Source organism: Rattus norvegicus, chromosome 17, assembly GCF_021556685.1.
Source record: "Rattus norvegicus strain SHRSP/BbbUtx chromosome 17, alternate assembly SHRSP_T2T, whole genome shotgun sequence".
NCBI lineage: Eukaryota > Metazoa > Chordata > Mammalia > Rodentia > Muridae > Rattus > Rattus norvegicus.
Genome location: NC_141550.1, coordinates 73,813,320 through 73,831,822, shown reverse-complemented (window position 1 = coordinate 73,831,822; position 18,503 = coordinate 73,813,320). Strand labels below are relative to the sequence as shown.

The following is an 18,503-nucleotide window of genomic DNA, read 5'->3' as shown; positions in this document are numbered from 1 at the left end:
GCCATCTGAGTTCTCACAAGAGACCCACCTGCCAGGAAGCAAGACTTTGGCCTCCTGGCTGTTTAATCCCATTTGTGTTGTCGGCGGTATTGTTCTAGTCTCTGACGGGTTGAGATCTATCCAGGCATGGTGGTACGCGCTGTTCTCCCATCAACCCGTGGGCTGTGGCAGGAAGACTGAATGAGCTGAAGGCCAGCCTGGGCTCCGTAACAAGACCCTGCTTCAAGAATCCAAAGAAGAGCAGGGGCTGTACATCAGTTTGTGAAGTGCCTGCTTTGCATACAGAAAGCCCTGAGTTCAATCGGCACCACATACACGGGTTAGCGTGGTCCAGACCTCTAATCCCAGTCCAGGGGAGGCGGATGCAGGATGACCAGAACTTCACAATCATCCTTAGCTACACCAAGAGCTCCAAGCCATCGTAGGCCACAAGAGACCCTGCCTGAAGAAGAAAAGAGGGTTCCTTTTGTAAGGTTTGTTTTGAGAACTAAAACTGGGTTGACTTTCTGTGAGAAGACTAGACACATTCTTAGGGCGCAAAGTTTCTTGGGGGTTTCCAGAGAAATTCCCCACTGCTAGACCCACTGGAAGTCCCCAAGAGAAAGAACAGGTATGTCTGGGAAGGACCTCATCTCCTAAGCATGCCCAATGTATGTATGCGTGTGCGTCCAGGGTCTCTGCAACTCCGCACTTGGAACCTGAGGCCACAGAGTGGGTCCAGGAGAATCCACGGTAGGGTTCCTGCAGAGTTGGGGAAAGCCTAGCACGACCTCCACCCTCTGTCCTCATACCCTGACCTCAGCCAGACTCCTGACCCAACGGCAAACTTCACCGGGACTTGGGCATGATCCAACTGAGTCAGACCGACATCTCTCCCCCAGACCAAGGCGCTCGCTTTTGGCCCGCTGCGACAGAAACACAGAGGAGGAACAGGCCCAGATGTTTTGCATCACACAGTGAAGTCTGAGCTGCAGTCTGGCAATTGCTGCTCTGCCCTACCCATTGTGCTTCCAAGTAGGACAAAGAGCCGTGGCACAGAATCCCAGCCTGTGAGGAGGTAAGGTCTGGCCTTTAGGAGTCTCCCAGCTATCTTTGCTGAAGCCGTAAGATGGACAGGCAGCCTAATCCACTCTGCTCCTGGGCCAGCATCAGATACAAAAGCAGCGCGTTCCTGACCATTGGCCGCCCAGAGGCTCAGCCGGGTCCTACCTGCTGCTACCCTGCAGATGTTGGGAGCCTCATGTACTTCTGTTTACAGGCCTCGGCCTCCACCTGTAGGGAGGGTGCACGTGTGCCGGGAGTAGGGGAACGCAGAGATGAGGGAGAAAGGAGTGAGGACTGCTTGCTTGGTTGCTTTGTTCTTTTGCTTAAGGCAGGGTCTCTCTATTAAATCCTGGCTGTTCTGAAACAAACTACATACACCAGGCTGGGGAGAATTTATGGCAATCCCCCTGCCCAAGTGCTAGTATTATAGGTGCACCAGTCACTTAGCTAGGGCTCTAACATTCGTCTTTCATTTTCCGGTGACTCTTGTGTTGCTATGGGAGGCCTAACATTCTTGTCCTGTTGCGGTTCTCTTTAAGCACACAGCCCTGTGGTGTTGGATACATTCACATTTTTCGGCAGCAACCACCTCCACCACCTATCTCTCGAACTTTTCCTATTCCCCAAAGGAAACAGTGTCCCCTAAACTCAACAATTCCCACCACTGTTACCCTCACCCCCACCCCGCCCAGACCTGCTGTGATAGTTAGGCTCATTATCAGTTTGACCGGCTCTGAAATCACCATGGAGACACCATGAGCATGTTTCCCCAGGGATTAACAGGAGAGGGAGACCGTCCTGAGTGTGAGTGGATCCCTCTCCGGGGACTAGGGTCCTGAAGTAGCAAAGTTAGCCAATAACCATCCTCTCTCTGCTCTCTGACTAGAGATGATGGCAAGGCTCACACGGTTTCAGCCATGGCCTTCAATCCTCCAACCATGAGCAAGAATAAACCTCTTCTAGCATATATTGCTTTTGTCTCTCCTCACAGCAATGAGAAAAGCAACTGGTAAAATCTACATATTCATGTCTGACCTCCTGCATCCTGCCTCCTTTCCAACAGTAGGGATCAAAGGCAATCATTCGCCAGCCTGCCAGTGCAATCATTTTGAAAAGCTGAGTAACTAGAATGGTTTGAATATCAAGAGTCTGACCGCCCACCCCTACCTCCACCCCCACGCACACGCATACACACAGCTCCAGGAATGGAACCCAGGACCTTGAGAGTTCTTCCCAGTGCTTCCCAGAATTCCTAGCAGCTGAATTACATACCCCCATTTTCTCAAGAGACAGTCGCATGCCTGGTTCACTCCAGTCCCTTAGCGTCATTCCAGGACTTATAAAACTAGAACAAACACCGGGTTTTTCAAAACCCATATCTGGCACTGATATTGGGTCAGAGAACCTTTGGCTAGACAGGTCCTAGGCCCTCGGGGAGACTGTACTATTATTATTCTGGTAAATGGGCATCGGGGTAAACTGACTCCCAATTGTACCCTTATGCTCATGGATTAGCATCTCTCTCTCAAATCCCATCAGAAAAGCTTCTTTCTGTAGTAGATGGTGATTAATACGGACCCATGATTTGTCACGGTTCAGATAACAGGAGACTGTAGACTGCTCACCCCTGAAAGGACGTCTGTCTTATCATCCACCACCTCCCAGGGTTTGGGGACAATTGCAAAACAGGGGTCAGAAAGGCTGTGTGAGCCAGAGGCAGTGGCCGACACAGCAGGGAAACTGCAGATACAAATTTACAGTAGTTGAGACAGCTTGCATAAGACCTGGGGCAGGAATGTGGGCATGAAATCACACCCCCAAATTAAGAACTAATGGACAAACGATAGCTACAGGGAGAGAGAAAGTCTGTTTTTTTTAAGGGTGGGGCTCCTGGTAGGTCAACCATGTTCTAGTGGAAGGCTACGTATGCAAGAGAACACGGGCAGCACCAGTTGTATTCAATGTGTTTGAAGAGAGAGAGAGAGAGAGAGAGAGAGAGAGAGAGAGAGAGAGAGAGAGAGAGGATATGAAGTTGAATGCATAGAGAGATAAGGATAGATCTGAGAGGAGTAGGGAAGGGTGACTATAATCAAAATTGTATGTGTGAAATTATCAGAGAAGCAATGAAGAATGAGAAAAAGGGAAACGTGCTAAACCAGAAGGGTTGTTGGTGGTGATGGCTGGGGAATGAAATGTCTCAATTTTCTAGGAACTATAGCCATGTAAAGAGTGGCTTGTATTTCTCTCCTCACACACGTTTCGTTTATGCCTGGGAACAAAAGAGATGCAGCTGATGTGTGCACAAAGCACACAGAGGTGCTGAGCCAAGGTTATCCTCAAATTCCTAACCCTCCTGCTTCCACCTCCCAGGGCCCGGATGCTGGGAAGACACGCCATGCTTGTTTTGTTTCTTTCTATTCGTTTCTTTGTTGTTTCTTGTTTTTATCCTTGGTTTGTTTGGTGTTTGCTATGCTTGCTTATTTTGAACAGAATTGAGACAGAATCTCACTTTGTAGCACAGACTAGCCTTGAACTCACAGCAATCCTCCTGCCTGAGTCCCAAGTGGTGGGGTTACAGGCCTGATCCACCGCATCAGGCTTTTGCTCTTGTCCAAGTGATCAGGGACACCCAAGACCCTAGGTTAGAAAACAAACCCAACAAGGCCAGGGCCTCAGCTGGCAAACCAGTGACAGCTCTAGGCCAAGGGACCTGGGAGATGAGCCCAGACTGTGGAATCCCTCACCCAGCAGAACTTAAGCTGGATACCAGTGTCCCCTGCCTGCCTGGTGTGATGTCCTCAGCCAGGTGCACCCCCGGCATTGTGCGGCAGAGGGAAATGGAACTTGTTTATTGTTTACTGTCAGTGACATTTCTAAGAAATCTGGAGCCCGATTAAGAAACAAATTAAGGAGAGATGGGTGGGGCCAGCAAAGTGTCAGTTTCTCCTTGTAAACAGGCCTAGGTCGGGAAAAGGATCTGACTGTGATGTGTCAGACCAGCATGAACCACATGAACCTTCAGTTTTCAAACGAGACTATGAGGATCACAGGAGTAGCTAGAAATATGGGAGCCTTCGAGAAAGGTCGACCTGGTCAAGTCTGAGACTTTTCCTGTAACTTCCTTTATGTCACCAAATCTTAGTTCATAAATTTATTTTTTAAAATATCTATATTCTGCTGTCTCCACAGTGATTTAAAGGGGGATGGGGGGGGCGGGAGGGGAGGCCTCACTTTGAAGCCCAGGCTGGACTTGAACTCACAGTCATTCCAGCACATGCTCTCACGTTCCATTCAGCCCTGAACTCTAAATGCCTAACCTAGCCCGGGATTTCCCATCACTTTCCCTATGGCCTCTCCATTGTGTCTCTGTGCACAAAGTCCAAGCTTCCTAAGACCATTTTCAGCCCTGTCCCCTCCTTCCCTTCCTCTGGAAAATCCTGCTGGCTCCCTAGAGCCTCCAAGACCGACAGGAAGCTTCGGTGTCCATTGAATGGTTTCCATGAGAGAAGTGTGAGCCTGCTCTCCTCCACCCTCTCCTCACTCCTGTGTAGTCCCAATGGAGAGTTCTCCTCCTCTGCCTCAGAAGTCAGAAAAGGCTTCCTGGGAGACTCACTGGGAGGTGGAGCTGGGAAGGATGGGGCAAGCGGAAGAAGCTGTGGCCCAGGGGATGTCCATCGTGTCAAGGTGCGTGAGAATAGCTGCAGTGGGCAGCGAGCGTCTCAGTGAGGTTGACTCTGTAGGGAAAGTACAGGAGCTCCTTACACTTGGAGAGATGGCCCATTTCAGGGAGCGATCAGAGCACAAGTCCTATCATCCCAGTCCCCCCACGGGGACCTGTCAATCGGTGTTCCAGTTCCCACAAGTTTGCCCTTTATTTATTCACAGCGTGGCCTCAGTATCCCAGCCGGCCTTCAAACTCCCTAGGACGGCTTGTGGTGGTTTGAATAACAATGGCTCCCCCACTGGCTCATATATTTGCATGCTTAGCTACCTGGGAAGGGCGCTTCTTGATAAGAATTAGGAGGCGTGGCTTGTTGGGGGAAGTGTGCCACTGGGGGTGAACTTGCCGTGTTCCCCGCCAAGAAGACGTTGAATTAAACTTCCGAATCTGCAAACAAGGCTCCTAGTTAAATGCTCTTTTTAAAAAATAAAGAGTTGCCTTGATCACAGTGCCTCTTCATAGCAATAGAACAACAGTTAACTAAGACAATAACCTTAAGCTTTGATCCTCCGGCCTCCACTCTGCAAGTGCTGAGGTCATATGCGAATTTATTCAATGCCAGGATGGAGCTCACAGCTACCTAGACAGACATCAAGCCAGTTACCTCTCTTCCAGCCCCCACCTCAGCTTTTGGGATGAGTGAATGTTTTCATTCTGTTTCCCACAGGTTACAGGGAGACTTTAAAAGAGCTGCTTATGGTGTAATATCTGAACAGGTGGCTCATGGCCTAATGTCTCTGATTCCCTGCACTCTCGATCCAATTCAGCGCGCTGGAAAATTGGGTTTCTCAGGACTTGACCATAAAGGAACCCATTCCCACAGATTCCTGGGTGTCTCGAGGGACCTGAGGAACCTGTTGGCAGAGGCTCTGTCATGTCTGCTGGTGACAGGGCATCCCACCGGGACATCAGCTGTTTCCCTGGGGAACACCTTCATCTGGATGATGGAAACACTGAAGGGGGCAGTCACTCACATCGAGTATGTGCTAAGCTGAGTGAGCCAGGGATCTGCAAGGGATGAAAGGGAGGCCCGGAAGGTTCTCCTCAGGACTGCAGCATTCTTCCAGCCCTGTGAGGAAACGCTTTATCAGTAAATCCCTTGGAACTTCACAAGTTTCTCATTATCTTAAAGGGTCATCGGGATGTCTGTGTGCTTTTCCAGGCCAGAAAGAGAGGAGAAAGGCCTGACCAGGCCCTGGGGTAGGTCAGAGATATGAATGCAGGGCAGGTCTTCTCAAGGTTAATCCCCAACTACTACCACCCCTCCCCCATACACAGGTTTTTTTTTTTAAATGAGAGAACAGTATCTCATGTAGCCAGGCTGGCCTCGAACTCACGATGTAGAAGAAGATGACCCCGAGCTTCTTTTTTGTTTGGTTTTTTTTTGTTTGTTTGGGTTTTTTTTCTTTTTTTTTCAGAGCTGGGGACCGAACCCAGGACCTTGGGCTTGCCAGGCAAATGCTCTACCACTGAGCCAAATCCCCAACCTCCTCTTTTGTTTTTTTTTTTTTGTTTGTTTGTTTTTTGTTTTGTTTGTTTGTTTTTTGTTTTTTGACCCTGAGCTTCTGATGGTATTACCTGATGCTTAGATACGGTCCTCAGCTGCTCTGCCCGCTTTATGTGCTGGGAATAGAACCCAACGCTTCGTTCTCCCTCTCTCTCTCTCTCTCTCTCTCTCTCTCTCTCTCTCTCTCTCTCTCTCTCTCCTCTACCAACAGAGCTATATCCCTAGCCTTGGTTTTGCTGGAGTTTGTGATACAGGGTCTCACGATGAAGCTCTGGTTGGCCTGGAGCTTGCTGGCCTCACAGAGATCCATCTGCCTCTGCCTCCCAGACACTGGCAATAAAGTCCTACCCAAACTGGCTTTGCGTTCAATGTAAAAATCAAGCCTGTCCTTGAACTTCTCCTGTCTCGGCCTCTGGAGCGTGAGGGAGTGTCAGCTCCCACACACTGGGCGCACTGCTCTATCCCTCTACACCTTATTACTGGAAATTACATCTCTGACTGAAAATGGAGCTAGACTAGCAACCAGCAAGCCTCAGCAGCCCTCTGTCTCCAGTCCCCGACACTGAAGTTACGGGTTTGCTGGAGTTACAGGTTTCCTGGATCTTTGTGGGTTCTAAGGCTCTTCAGGCTTGTGCCCACTGAGCCATCTGCCAGCCCCACCAGCCTCTTAAAAAGTACAGATTTAGAAAGACACCAAACCCGAAGATTCCCCTTCACAAGTTCCATACCCAGAAGGTTATCACCTCTGGGACCTGTCACCAAGGAAATCTCCAGGGGGCAGGCAATCTGTCACCCAGATTTGACTAGCTCAGGACAGACAGAAGTCTGCCACTGCTCTGACACAGTTTTCACTCTGAGAAGAATAAGGACAGTCAGACATGGGTTTTGTGTATTTAAGGATAGTTAATAATTGTATTGAGAAATGGTCTAAACACTCTAATTGAAAGACATAATTTGAACAAGACATGTGGTACAAGCCTTCGGTCCTAGCAGTCAGAGTCTAAGGCAGAAGGAATTGTGCATGCAAGGCCAGTCTGTGCTACATACTGGGTTCCAGACAATCAGCCTAATTACAAAGTGAAAAAGAGTATCTCAGAACAAATTCAGAAAAGCATAGTTTTAATAGCAAATTGAACTATATAAAATATGCTCCAGGTATGAAGTGATAGGTTGAAAGTAAAAAAAATGGAAAAAAAAAACAAACCGTGTTAACACTAATCAACAGAAAAAGGAGTTGCTATATAAATAAGAAAGAAATTTTTCATAAGAATATCTACCAGTTTACAGAGGGATCCTTCACAGTAAATGGCTCCGTCACTGTCACTCAGACCGAAGCAGCTGACGGAAGGAAAGGATTATTTGATGTGGACTTCCAGGTGATAGTCTATCACTGAGAGATTTCAGGGGAGGCACTTGAAGCAGAAACCATGGAAGAACACTACTTGATGGCTCGCACACAAACTCATACTCAGCTAGCTTTATTACAGTCCAGGATCACTAGCCCAGGGAATGGTGCTGCCCACGGTAGGCTGGGCTCTCTTTTATTAATTACCTCTCACAGACATGACCATAAATTGGTCTAATCAATCTCCCGACTGAGACCCCCCTTCCGGATGACTCTAGGCTGTGTCAAGTTACAGCTAAAATCTCAGAAGACATAACAATTCAAACAGTAATTCTCTTTACTCAATTTCAAATGTCTTATCAGTTCTGTTTTGGTTTTTTTGATCTATTTCTGATATTTACATGGACTTTCTAATGAATATAACCTTCCCAGTCTTTGTCATTCGACAGGGCTAGGCCTAGACACTCTTATCAATTAACCTTCTTAAACCTCTCTTTGAGGGTAATGAAATCCTAAAACTCCAAGCTTAGCCCACAGCAGCACCCTATAACCTTGCATTTACCAATCTCTCACCCTCCATAGATCATGAGTTCACACCCAAGGCCTGAGTCAAACTCATCTGGGAACTCCTTTTATTTTTCTGACTGGGGCTTACTTAACCTAGGTTGGCTTTGAACTCTCAAAATTCTCACTTCAGCCAGAAGAATTGGCGCTGTGCCAATTCTTGTCTCAAAATTCTCTTATTTGTATTTTTAAATGTTGATTTGTTTTTTTTAATGTGTGTGTACATGCACACACGTGTGTATATGTGGGCTTCGTTGTACATGCATGTGTGTGTGGGTAAGTGTACCCATGGTACATATGTTGAGGTCAACACTCAAGTGTTGGTCCTTGCCTTTAATCTAGATTCTTTTTTTTTTTTAAATATGGAATGCTTCACGAATTTGTGTGTCATTCATGCCCAGGGGCCATGCTAATCTCTGTATCGTTCCAGTTTTAGTATATGTGCTGCCGAAGTGAGCACTAATCTAGATTCTTTTGTTTTGTTGGTTTTGGTTTCTTTGGGTCAGGTTCCTACTCTGAAGTCCAAGCTAGTCTTGAATTCATGAAAATCCTCCTACCTCCATTATCCCTGGATTTGAATTCTTCTTTTTTTTTTTTTTTTTTTTTTTTTTCCGGAGCTGGGGACCGAACCCAGGGCCTTGCGTTTGCTAGGCAAGCGCTCTACCACTGAGCTAAATCCCCAACCCCTGGATTTGAATTCTTATGATGATACTAGATGAAACATATTCTATGTAACTGATGAATTCACATTTAAATCTCCAAAAGTTAAGCTTTGTAACAGAATCCCCCCAAAGAGCTAGATGTCTATTCTAACAGAAAGAACAGGCTAGGTGTTGTAGCTTGTGCCTTTAATCCTAGCACTTGGGCTAGAGAAACAGCTCAGCTTAAGAGCACTGATTGCTCTTCCAGAGGTCCTGAGTTCAATTCCCAGCAACCACAAGGTGGCTCACGACCATCTGTAATGGCAACTGACTCCCTCTTCTGCAGGTGTACATGCAGACAGGGTGCTCTTAGCATTTGGGAGCGAGACAGAGACAGGCTGATGTCAGAGTGAGTTGAAGGCCAGCCTGGTTTGTACAGAGAGTTCTAGATCAGCTATGCTACAGAGTGAGATAGGCTCTTGACAACCTGAATTCCATCCCAGGAATCCACTTGGAGGGAGAAAATAACCACCTCCCCCAAGCTGTCCTCTGATTTCCACATGAGTACCTGGGGTGCTCATGCCTACACATAAATACACAAACACACACACACACACACACACAGAGAGAGAGAGAGAGAGAGAGAGACAGAGAGACAGAGACAGAGAGACAGAGAGAAACACACACACAGAGACAGAGACAGAGACACAGAGAAACACACGCACAGAGAGGGGGGGGAGGGACATGTTAAAATACACAGAGCAGTGATCAAATGATTTGTGCCTGTTTGCTAACAGTTGCTACTGATATTGAAACATTGAACTCTTAAAGCCGAGAGGTAAACAAACTAAAACCTTCACTAGGGTCCACCATGCAGGAGAAAGCAGAGCCTAGCAGCAGAGGAGAACCAGCCCAGTCACCTGGAGATTTAGATCCACTGAAGCACGTGGAAAAGGACACCCTCCAATCTGTTGAGCTGCCTGTGCAGTGTGCTCCAGGTCTGTCAGCCTTTGTGAGCTGTTACCCATGCTGGGGTGGGCTTTGCTGATGCAGCTGCCTTTCAGCAATTACCCCTCACCCCCTACTCCTCCTATAAGTACCACAATACAACTGTTGGTTCACTAGGTTGGACTATAGTCGAATCCATATTTTGATCTGGGGTGAGTGAATGAGCATGTTGTGTTTTGCCTCTCGAGGAAAAGTCTGGTCCCACAACACATTGTATAAGTCACTTAAGTATTGGACACAATGTAACAAAGAACCCTTGCCTCCCTGATTCGAAGAAACAATGTTTGCATAAACTCCCAGTATTGGTGCCTTAAGTAGTGGGCCTTGGTGGTGTTCCTGCTGCAGGGAGGGAAAGTAAGGCCCAGCACTGCTTCTACTCCAAGGAGCCAACCCATGCTACCTCCTTCCCCACCCCACAGCCAAGTTTGATTCTCGTTGGCTGCATCAGTCCCTTCCCCTCTGCCAAAGTGGGCCACGAAAAGCCATCTGGACCACAATGCAAACCAACGCTGGGAAATATATGACAGGTCCTTGATGGGAACAGTCCCAGCAAATGTGCTGATGACGTCACTGAGTGAGCAAGCAGGGACTTCCTTGCAATCTCACATCCAGGACCACAGTGTTCCAGCAGACAGCACAGCATTTGTCCCTGACACCTAGTGGTTTGCGGGCTTTCCTCATTGACTCAGACACAGCAAAAGAGGCAAAGGCGCCCAACTCACACTTTCTGAGTCAGCCTTCTAACTACAGAGCCCTGGGCTCCAGGCAGATCGATAACAGGAGAATTTGCCATTGAAATGGTCGACAACAATTTCCACAATTTCCATGTGTCCCAGCTCAGGAAGTGCTGGTTCACTCTCTGCTATCCCATCCCTGCTTTGAGTAGGGGTGGCTAATCTTGGCTAATAACAAATTACCATCTTCACTAAGACGCTGTTACACATTCGTGTGGTACTGCGTGCGTATGACAGACCTCACATGTGAAAAAGAACAAACTTAGAAAGATGAGTTAAGGATAAGGCTGGCACGCTCCCCTAATATCAGAGCTCAGAGGCTGCAGTAGGTAAGTTCTAGGACAGCCTGGGCTACACATATAATTTCAAGACCTCCAGGGCTACATAGAGAAACCCTGTCTCAACAAAATAAAAGACAAAACAAGCAAACAAACAAAACCACACACACAAAACCAACCAACCAAACAGCAGGCACATGCCAAGGCAGGCAGATTTGAGGCCAGCCTGGTCTACCCAGCAAGTTCCAGGAAACCCAGGGATACATAGAGAAACCCTGTCTCAAAAAGAACAATAAGGGGTTGGGGATTTAGCTCAGTGGTATAGCACTTGCCTAGCAAACGCAAGGCCCTGGGTTTGGTCCCCAGCTCCGGAGGAAAAAAAAAAAAAAAGAACAATAAAAGGTCTTGTGACAACTTTCATGTAGCTACAGTTCTGGGGGAGCTGATAACCTCTTCTGGCCTCTAAAGGTCCCATATACATATAGATACCAAGTCGTGCGCGTGCGCGCGCACGCGCGCGCACACACACACACACACACACACACACAATTTTTTAAAACAGGGTCTCTCTATGTAGCCCTGGATGTCCTAGAACTCAAATGTAAACCAGGTTGGCCTTAAACTGGAGGGGATCTGCCTGCCTCTGCATCCTGATGGCAGGTACCAAAGGGATGTGCCACAATGTCCAGTTAAAATTTAAAATAATAATAATAATAATAATAATAATAATAATAATAATAACAATAATGATAATGATAATAATGGGCTAGAGAGATGGATCAGTGGTTAAGAGCACTGGCGGCTCTTCCAGAGGTCCTGGGTTTAAATCCCAGCACCCACATGGCAGCTCACAACTGTCTGTGACTCTGGTCCCAGGGGATCTGCTACTCTCACACAGACACACATGCAGTCAAAACACCAATGCGCATAAAATAAAAATAAATAAATCTTTTAAAAAAATATGCTGAGGCAGGAGCATTGACACAAGTTTAAAGACAATCAAGGAAAGATGAGTTCCAGTCCAGTCTGAGCTACAGGAGACCTGTTTCAAAAAAACATCTATCCTGTCAAACAAAAACCAGAGGAACAGGAGAGAAAACACTTGGATGGTCGCTAGTCAGCTACTTTCTAATAGACCACCCAGCAATCTAATGAACCACACACGATAGAGTGACAAAGGAGCGCCAGCTATGTTTAGAGAATGCCACACCCTGTCTTGAGACAAAGTATCTATTTCTGGAGCTCTGGTAAACAAGGTTCTTTTGCTTAAAAGCAAAATCAGATAGCCCAGTTCAAAGGTACCTTCCTATAATCCTGACACCGGGGAGGCTGAGGTAGGAGGGTCATTGAGAGGGTGAGCGTGCCTGGATTCATTGCTTCTGATACACAGCAAGATCCTGTCTCAAACAAAACCACAAAACTTTCAATCCCAACGTTCTAGAACTGGGACCTAAAAAAGACTGGGAAAGCCTTAAAAAACACACATGCAAGGGGAATGAAAAAAAAAAAAACCAACAAAAACCCAACCTTATAAAAATGTACACTTGAGAGACAGGCAGAGACAGTCCCTCTTCTGGTCTATGACCCTCCTGGTCAGTTCACCATCTGGGCTTTGTCTTAAATATGAACATTGAGAAGTGCCAATGTGTTCTAGGTGAGTTGTTTATTTTTTGAGTCATGGCCTCAGTGTATAGCTCTGGCTGCCCTGGAACTCACTGTGTAGATCAGGCTGGCCTTAAACTCCCAGATCCACCTGCATCTGCCTCCCCAGTGCTGGGATTAAAGGTGTGTGTCATCACATCTAGCTGCTTGCTTCTAAAACAGGATCTCATTCCCGCCTGGCTGGTCTCAAACTCCCTAGATAGTTAAGGATGATCAGAACACCTGATCCTCCAGTGTTCTGGGATTGAAACCATGTACCACCACTCCCAGGCCGTGTAGTGCGACAGACGTAGCCCAGGGATCCATGCACGCAATGCTCTACCAGTTGAGCTACAATCCCTAGCGAGATTCCATGTAACCTGTAAGCCTTTCTGCAGATCCCAGGAGTTCTCCCTTCCCTTCTCACCACAACTCCGAGGCACCGGTCAGCAGTCTCCCCCACGCCACCCCCATTAAAATCAAGTCTCTCAAGGAAAGACGATCCACTCTGTATTCAATGCTGACGCCAGTCTTCGACACATCCATTGACTCACGGTGGCTTAGTTTTAGCTGTTCCATTCACCAAGATCTTGCTTTACTTCTAACTGCAGACACCCATTACCTTCCAGGCCAAGAGTAAGAATGCAAAAGGTGCTCTCCCCAAGGGCCGTCTAATGCCCAGCAGGCCAACATTATTTCAGGGATTCTAAAAACAAAAAACAAAAACAAAAGACAGCACAGCACTCAGTGCAGAGAAGCAACCAGGTATGAATGCTTCCTTGGGTAAATCCTTCTAAGCAAAACACAAACAAAAACCCACCAAACAAACGAAACTTTGGTATTTTCTGGATGGGTTCTTAGTTGTTTAAAAGTCTGTGCTACACGAGGCCCTGTCTCAAAAAGAAAAACACAGAAAGAAAAGTTTATCTAAAACATTTGGCACCTCTGAAGGTTCATGCTTCAGTTGTAGCCCAGGCTGGCCTGGAATTCATACTTTGTAGCTCACACGGCCCTCAACTCCTAGCAATCCTCCTGTTTCTGCCTTAGATAAGGGATAATAGTACCCTCTGGTATCCCAGGGGCAGGCCTGTTTGTGTATTTATGTGTGTTCATCTTTTAAAGACAAGATTTCAAGATCTCAAGTAGTCCAGGCTGGTCTCTAACTTGCTATGAAGCTAAGGTTGGCCTTGAACTCCTGACCTCCTGACTACCTACTAGGATTATACAGATATCATCCTATCTAGATATCCTTCAAGTCCGAAATAGCACAATGTAGGGAACTCAGAGCTTCTGACCTCCGGACTACCTACTAGGATTATACAGATATCATCCTATCTAGATATCCTTCAAGTCCAAAATAGCACAATGTAGGGAACTCGGAGCTGACTCTGACCAGCACCTCCCTCCGGACTTTTTAGGGAACTAGATTTGGTGTTATCTTCCTTGTAATAGGTACTCAGGTCAAAGTCAGTCCTTCAGACCCAGTTCTTCAGATCTAATCAACCTCGAGGAGGGGAAGGGTGAGAAAACTGGGGCAGTGGAAACAATGAACAGCGGTAGATATAACAATTCCTTTGTATTTGTTAAAGGCTCAGTCAGGATCACACTCCCTGGTGGGGTGGCTATGGGGGATCCTTTCCTAGTGCAGGACAGTCCTTTTCCACCTGGACTTAAAGCAGCAACAAAAGCTTCCAGTCCAAAGTGATAAATCGGGATTGGGGATTTAGCTCAGTGGTAGAGCGTCTGCCTAGCAAGCGCAAGGCCCTGGGTTCAGTCCCCAGCTCCGAAAAAAAGAAAGAAAAAAAAAAAAAAACCAAAGTGATAAATCAGGGCAGAAACCCTCCTGGCAATATCACTTTTTTTGCAAGGTCATCCATCTATCTGTCTATTATCTATCTATCTATCTATCTATCTATCTATCTATCTATCTATCTATCGGTCAAGATAGATGCTTTATGAAGACACAAAGGCGTGAGGTATGGAAGATGAGAACTGAGTCTTAGCCACTCATTCTCTATTGAATGAAATGTGGACATCTAGCTCGACCAGATTCCTGGACAGAACCCTATACTTTTTCAGTAACAGACCTCAAATTTGGCTCCCATAAGTTTATGTCCCGAGACAAAAACAAGACCAATATAACCTCCTGTTTACCCAGCCTTCCAAGTACTAGCAGATAGAAATCATGTGCCTCCCCTCCCTATCCTGCCCTCAACTTGCATCCCCACTGCTTACAAGAAAGCCTTACATGACATTTGCACTCTTACCAGCTCAGCAATTCTTTCTGTCCTCTTAGCTAAGTGTTGTGCGTAATCACAGACGCTATGTATTCTAGGTCCCATGAACTGAGAGGGTAAGGGGCAGCCTCAGGGGTTTTCAGAGCTGGTGCCTGAAAGATAGCTTTGGTTTCCTCGTTTCTGGACCAAAGCGATCATTTAGGTCGGAAGCCGTCTTCTCACAGCGGGTTTCCGTGACTTATTTACACAAATGCCCAGCAGAACATCGAGTCCGTGATCAGGGTGGGTTGGCACACCCTGCTGCCAAGTAATTGTACTACTGTCGAAGATTAAAAACACTCTGTGCTCTTAGGCAATCGCCCAAGTTCAAGGTTTCAAAATTTAAAAAAATTAGAAAAAAAGAGCACAAATAGATTAAAAAAAAAAAAAAAAAAAAGAGCTCTCCTGGTAACTGTTTTCCTCTTGTAGGGTTTACACGCCCACCCCGGCCGCACCCGGCTGGCAGGTTCCTCTACAGTATTTACAAAGCGTCGCGGCACCCTGGCCTTCTTGGAAAATTCCCTTTGCCAGGAAGGCGACCTAGCGGGCCAGCAAAGGCGGGAAGCCCAGGGGCTGCAAGCCCTCCTCCACCCGTGCCTGCAGTGCACAGACACGTGCGTGCGACAACTGGTAGGACAGACCCGCACGTGAACTCAGCGTGCGGCAGGCCCCGGAGGGGAGGAGCGTGCGCTGACCAGCTCGTGGGCCGGACGTGCGCCGCAGCCAATCTACGCAGACCTGCCTCGAGGCCACGCCCCTTTGTTGCCAGCCGCGGAGAGTCCCGGCCTGACCTCTTCAGGACGCTGAGACTGCTGGCGGGCTCTGCTTAGGCTGCAAAGCGGTGCCCATCACTTTTCTGTGAGTGAATACAGTAGAGGATACGGTCCACGTGTCCCCGCTTGGGATCTCGGAGATAGGGTTCCTCCCCTACACCAGGTTGGGGTGTCGGGTTCTTCCCGGTCCTCTTCCCTGGTAACCACTTCAGGACTTAAGCCTACCTTCTTCATCGCTCCCAACCCCAATACCTACTCTCAGAAATCATAGGCGGAATAAAAAAGTTCCAAGTGTTGACATCCAATCCACTGAGGTGTGGTTTTGTTTTGTTTTTGCCTTCTGTTACTTTTTGAACCAGACAGGTCTTTAATCCCCACACTCTCCAGGCAGAGCCTGGTGGATTTCTAGGAGTTTTAAGCCAGCCTGATTTACATAAGGAGCTCCAGACAAGCCAAAGCTAGCGGTGAGACCAAACAAACAAGTTAATGATTAATTTTCGGAAGCCAAATGTGGCGGTAGTCCGCAACTGTAAGCACAGCACTTGGAAGGCAGAGGCAGGAAGATCAGAATTTCGGGGTCATATTATAGTGAGTTAGAAGACAATCTGGGCTACATGAGGCTCCATCTCAAACACTGGTTTTAAAATGTGAGGGTTTTTTCATTTAAATTTTAGCAAGCATACAAAATAATGGGTTTCACTATAAGATGTTCATACATGTATGTCATTGTACCTTGCTATTATTATTATCATTTGGAGGGACAGGGCCCTGCTATGTAACTAGGCTGCCCTCAAAACTAAGTTCCTTCTGCTTTAAGCTGTCCAACCTCTTCATGCTGGCGCTGGATTTCAGATGTGCACCTCCATGCCCAGATACAAAAAAATCTACTTTTTGTTTTTTAAAGTCGTACGTGCTCATTGGGCAAAGATTAAAAGATACAGAAAATTAATTTTTTTGTTGTTTTTTGTTTTTTAAACTAGTACACGTTCATTGGGCAACGGTTAAAAGAACATCAAATATCCATGGTGGTATTTCCTTCTGAATTTCCTTATCTGTGCAGACACTTCCTAAAGCCCCAGGAGCTCTGGTATTTGACCTTACTGATTGCTCTTCACAAAATGCCACAGCTCCCGGTGGTCAGCAGATGTTATCATTAAGAATTTTACTTTCTAATTAAAATAACCTGAAGCTGGTCATGGCGGCTGGGCTGGCCTTGAACATACAAGTAATCCCCCACCTCGGACTTCCAAGTTCTGAGAGGCAAGTTTAGAAGGAAATATTACCAGGAATATTTGATGTTCCTTCACCCATTGCACATCTAAAATTGTGTGGAGGACAGCATCTTTCGTGTGTATCAGATGCCTGATGCAGCCTCATAGACGTGACCCTACAGCCAGCCCTGAGACCCAGCAGTCCCACAGAAATAACTACCATTGCCAACAAAAGTTATATTAGCCTGAAACTTGCTATGTAGCCCAGGCAGGCTTTGAACTTACAGAAATCCTCCAGCTTCATCTTCTTGAGTGCTAAGATTACAGGGCCACCATAATCAAATCACAAAGCATAATTTTTAATTTTTTGAGCACTTAAAGGCCGCCCTCATCGTATTAATGCTCAACTCCGCCAAACATGTAGGCTGGCATGGAACTCATGACTTTTCTTCTACCTCTGCATCTTTGGCACCAAAACAAGAGAAGTGTTTTAATTTTTAACTTTTATCTATATGTGGGGACAGGGGTCATGTGCCTAAAGGCATACATGGAGGTCGGAGGACATCTTTCTGGAGTCTATTCTCTCCTTCTGGGAATGTCTGGGGTCCCATTCAGGTCATTAGACTTGGCAGCAAGTGCCTTTCCCCACAGAACCACCTCACCAGCCTACAGCCTGGTTTTTAAGAGGTCTTACCAGTCATCCGGTTATTTATAACAGAAGCCCCGGAAGAAGTACACAGCCACAGAACATTTAAAAAGGACTTTCTGTCCCCTTGCTCAGTAAAGTTACTTGTTGCTGAGATGCACCAACATTGTACCAAGTGTTGTTACTTATGAGGATTCATTCTGAAGCCAGTACTTGGGAGTTTTTTAAGGTTAGAAAATAAATTGGTTTCCTATACAGCAGTAGCAGCTATGTGACCTTTCGCTCAGTCAAATGATCTAGTGAAGAAGCTTTCACATAAACCAGCATCTAACAAAAACATGATCCCAGCTAAAAATGGATTCCCTCTGGCACTCTCCAGTGACATCTAAGCCACAGGAAATGACACGGCACCAGCACGCCAGAGTCTTGGTAGAATACACACTGACTTATTTAAGAGGATTGTTTTGCTACTGTTGTTGTTTGAAACAGGGTCTCACTGTGTATCTATGACTGCCCTGGAACTCTCTATGGAACCCAGGCTGGTCTTGAACTCCTAGAGATCTGCCTCTAAAGATGGGATGCTATGCCCAGTTGCTGTTTATGACAGGAGGACTATGGGACAACAATTGATGAGATTCTTATTTTTACTTTTTTATTTATCTATTTATCTATTTATCTATTTATTTATCTATTTATCTATTCATGTATGTTCAGTCACATATGCCAAGGCCAAAGAAGATGCCCTGCTTTGTGTCTCTCTACCTTATTCCTTTAGAAAGGGCTGTTTCTGCACATGGAGGTCTGCTAGCAGCCAGTTCCTTTCTCTCTCTACCCTAGGGTTACAGGTAGGTAGCCATGGCTACACCCTACTCTTTATGTGAGTGCTGGAGATTCTGGAAAAGCTCCCTATGCTTGTGTGGCTAGCACACTCACCCACTAAGCAAGCCATCTATCTTGCAAGTCAGCATTTTGATTTTCTTCTATGAAGCCTATCAGGAGGAAGGTGCAATTAAAAAAAAATCTATTATATCTTAGGTCATTTTGATCCTACAATCCAAAGCTATGAAATGAACTTGGATTCTTTTCGTTATTCAAACACAGAGGTTTCAAAAAC

General features: G+C 46.5%; 1 protein-coding gene, 1 long non-coding RNA gene and 1 other non-coding gene across 5 annotated transcripts in view; 1 reads left to right on the top strand and 2 right to left on the bottom strand.

Moving 5' to 3' along the window:
* Pfkfb3 (6-phosphofructo-2-kinase/fructose-2,6-biphosphatase 3) overlaps window positions 1-18,503 on the bottom strand; it is an 81,683-nt gene that overhangs the window by 47,496 nt on the left and 15,684 nt on the right.
* On the top strand, window positions 921-15,837 carry LOC148000271 (uncharacterized). Its single transcript, XR_015641827.1, has 3 exons — window positions 921-1,057; window positions 9,686-9,820; window positions 15,189-15,837. It is a non-coding gene; the product is annotated as an uncharacterized LOC148000271 (long non-coding RNA).
* Window positions 8,538-8,641, bottom strand: LOC120098047 (U6 spliceosomal RNA). The gene has a single exon (XR_015642083.1). It is a non-coding gene; the product is annotated as a U6 spliceosomal RNA (small nuclear RNA).